Source organism: Cebus imitator, unplaced genomic scaffold (assembly GCF_001604975.1).
Source record: "Cebus imitator isolate Cc_AM_T3 unplaced genomic scaffold, Cebus_imitator-1.0 Scaffold83, whole genome shotgun sequence".
Classification (NCBI taxonomy): domain Eukaryota; kingdom Metazoa; phylum Chordata; class Mammalia; order Primates; family Cebidae; genus Cebus; species Cebus imitator.
Window position 1 is genome coordinate 5,095,997 of NW_016107398.1, and position 3,875 is coordinate 5,099,871.

The 3,875-nt window shown below is 42.1% G+C and overlaps 1 protein-coding gene across 9 annotated transcripts in view; it reads left to right on the forward strand.

Annotated features, from left to right (window-relative positions):
• SYNE2 (spectrin repeat containing nuclear envelope protein 2) overlaps positions 1 to 3,875 on the forward strand; it is a 405,273-nt gene that overhangs the window by 12,455 nt on the left and 388,943 nt on the right. The window contains exon 1 of one of the 9 annotated variants that reach the window (XM_037740443.1): positions 3,310 to 3,327. The exons of the other annotated variants lie outside the window; for them this stretch is intronic. The gene's annotated coding sequence lies outside the window, so the exon portion shown is untranslated. Of the gene's footprint in view, positions 1 to 3,309; positions 3,328 to 3,875 lie in introns of those variants that run through there. 9 annotated transcript variants of the gene reach the window in all.

The window sequence follows — 3,875 nt, forward strand, 5'->3', positions numbered from 1 at the left end:
GACTTTTTTTTTTTTTATTTTTCGAGACGGAGTTTCACTCTTGTTACCCAGGCTGGAGTGCAATGTCGCAGTCTCAGCTCACCGCAACCTCTGCCTCCTGGGTTCAGGCAATTCTCCTGCCTCAGCATCCCGAGTAGCTGGGATTACAGGCACGCGCCACCATGCCCAGCTAATGTTTTGTATTTTTAGTAGAGATGGGGTTTCACCATGTTGGCCAGGATGGTCTCAATCTCTTGACCTCATGATCCACCCACCTTGTCCTCCCAAAGTGCTGGGATTACAGGCTTGAGCCACCGCACCCGGCAGTAATCTGAAAGGCAGACTTTTAGGAAAGTAGATATTAGAAGGTTTTGAAGGTTTGAAGTTTTTTTTTTTTGTTGTTTTTTGTTTTTTGAGACAGTCACAGTCTGTTGCCAGGCTGCAGTGCAATGGCGTGATCTCGGCTCACTGCAGCCTCCACCTCCTGGGTTCAAGTAATTCTCCTGCCTCAGCCTCCTGAGTGGAACTAGACATGCACCACCACACCTGGCTAATTTTTGTACTTTTAGTAGAGATGGAATTTCACTCTGTTGGCCAGGCTGGTCTCAAACTCCAGGCCTCAAGTGATCTGCCTGCCACTGCCTCACAAAATGCTGGGATTACAGGGATAAGCCACTGTGCCTGGCCATGGGGCAGATTTTTAACATGTAAACGAAGAATTCTCACTACTCATTTCAGCAGTTATGTTGCCTCATTTGGAAAGAAAAGGAAGAGCATGTGGGGATGCGTAATAAGTCTTAAAAATCCATTTGTCTTAGTCAGTGTGCTCCATGCCGTCCTCTTTTCAAGGTTAGAGATAACGCATTTAGTAGGAAATCAGGTTGTGGGATAGTTGGCGTTCGGAGAGGGGACAGAACTGATTACAGACATACCGCCTGTTTTCTCCTGCTTTTGCTTTGGAGGACAAGTTGTGGTATCCTCAGGAAAAGCTGATTGTATCACTCATGACTGAGATTTTCATCTTTAGCCGCTTCTGTGTGATAGGTGAATTAATGGGTCATACCATAGGAGTTAGCTAATTTCCTTTTTTTTTCACAGACACCTCATACAGGAGCTAATTTTCATTTAAAAATATCACTCAGAAGAAATTTTTATCTTAGCTGTATATTTCAACAATATAAATAAGCTGTTTAAGACTATGCCATACTCCCAAAACAAATAAAAAAAATCCCACAACTGAAATGCATATAAGCTATTACTACAGTATAATGGTGGGTTATAGCCAGTGTACGATGGGATTGTAGGTAGAATAATGCATATTAGAGCTTTTAGTTCAAAAATTTGAGATAGTGATTCAGAAAGAAAAAATGATTATCATGAATTCTGTTTACTAAAGAGTTAAAGATGTGTTTTATTTATTTTTATTTATTCTTTTGAGACAGAGTTTTGCTCTTGTTGCCCAAGCTGGAGTGCAATGATGTGACCTCGACTCAGTTCAACCTCTGCCTCCTGGGTTCAAGCAATTCTCCTGCTTCAGCCTCCCTAGTAGCTGGGATTACAGGCGTGCACCACCACACTCGACTACTTTTTTGTATTTTTAGTAGAAATGGGGTTTCACCACATTACCAGGCTGGTCTCGAACTCCTGACTTTGTAATTCGTCCACCTTGGCCTCCCAAAGCACTGGGATTACAGGCATGAGCCACTGCTCCCGGCCAAGATGTGTTTTATTATTTGCACTTGTGTTGGCAAAGAAAATAGGTTACTAAGCATGCTCTTGTTAGAATGTCCTTTGTAGTCACTCATTTGATGACATTGAGTAAGAATCTTTCCTCTCTGTTAATAGACCTTTGTTTAAAAGAAAATATGTTACCTTTGTAGTCTTTGTACATTTTTCACTGCAGAAAGCTTGCCCTCTGCTGGGTAATAATTACTTTTATAAAAGTGTTTAATCCAGAACTGATTATATTCACTTCTGAGCTGGATGAAAAGAAACTCCTGAATGTTTGTAACCACAGATTGATGATTTGGTTACAAAGACTCTCTGTTGGTGGTGGCTTCTGAGAACTGGAAGGTAAGCTTGTTCCTTGGGTGAGTCATCATGTTGTCTTGCATTTGGTCATGTGTTTTCTTAGCAACTGCTGTTGATTTCAGGTTTGAGCAGGGTGAGCATGTTTTGAAATGATCCAACAGATTCTTTTAGGTTCTATATGCCTGCTAAATTTTATATACTTACTATTATATGTATCACAAGGAATGAAAGATTGCATTCTTTTTCTATCTCTGTCTTCCAAAACATTTCTCTTCTGATTTGTTTTTCAGAGGTAGTGGGGACTGGGAGTGGAGGTAAGAAAGGAGAAAAATAGATGAATCGGGGTTATCATGAGTCTGCTTGTTTATGCCCCTGGACTAGAGCAGAACCAAAAGGACCTCCCTGTGCTGATAGGAGTAAATACGATTTCCTGGGGTGCTGATCTTGAGTAATACTCCCATGTGCATACATTCTAGAGGAACAAGTGAATTTTAAAAATGTCCGTGGTATAGTGTAGTGGTTAAAAGCATGGCTTCTGAAATCAGTCTGACCCCTGGTTCAAATTCTAACTTTGCCATATACTAGAGGTGTTATTTTGGGCAAATTACTTAACCTCTCTGAGTAGAGTTTCCTCATCTGTAAAAGTGAAACTAAAATCCCACATACTTTGTAAGCGTTGATGAGTATTAGTGAGATAATGCAGGTAACGGACAGCGTGGTACCTATAGAACCCCGTGGTAACAAATGCTAGTTATTACATTCATTTCAGGGGTGCAGTACAGAAGGGGCTAGGTAACAGGTGTTTAGGGGACAATCAGAAGTGGATCAGATGTGAGTCCTAATTCTTCAGGAACTGGGAGAGATAGCCTTGAAAACAAGTCACTGGGTATTATCTAGAATGGAAGAAGTGCCAACTGAGGTACAAGTGAGGTGCTGTGGGTGGATAAAGCAAGTGATTAATGCCAACTTTGGGGAAGTTAGAGCTAATTTTGTAAAACATTTGCCACTTGAGCTGAGTGTGTGTAGCTGGGCCTAGAATAATGAGTAGGGCTTTCATGGGTGGAGAATGGGGGAGAGTAGATTGCAGGCGAAACACAAGCACAGGGGTCATGGCAGGGTGTGGTAAGAGGGAAGGCTGGCGAGATGATTTGTGGTTAGATTTTGGAGGGTTTTTCACATGCAAGTGTTCAGACTATATTCTCATGGTCAGTGGGAACCAAAACAGGTGCTTGGTGTGAGCTCTGTCTCATCATAATGTTTTGAAGGATGTACTGGAGAAGCAGGGAGTCGAATTACAAGGATATTTCAGAAATTCAGGTGAGTGATGAAGACATTTGGAGAACAGAGTCTGAGGGGATTAAAAGGAGATAGAAGACAGATAATTTGAAACCAGGTGCCAAAGAGAGTCTTCATGCCATTACTTGAGAGAGAGAGAATACAGGAGGACAAGGTCTGGGCTAAGTTGGGTAGTCCAGCAGTGAGGTGGGCTAATAGGCCTTGTGAGCTCAAAGATTAGTAGGAGATCTATCTGGTAGTTGGAAATTTAGTTCTGAAAGAAAGAAGCTAACATTTATTGGGTACCTACTGTGTCTCAGGTTTTATGCTAAGTACCTTCGCAAATTATTTATTGGTAGCAAATGATTTCTTTTCTTTCTTTCTCTTTCTTTTCTTTTTTTTTCTTTCTCTCTTTTCTCTCTTTCCTGTCTTTCCCCCCCCCCCTCTCTCCCCCAATCTCCCTCTCCCTCTCTCGTCTTTCTCTCTTTCTTTCTGATGGAGTTTCACTCTTGTTGCCCAGGCTGGAGTGCAATGGCGCGATCTCGGCTCACCGCAACCTCCGCCTCCTGGGTTCAGGCAATTCTCCTGCC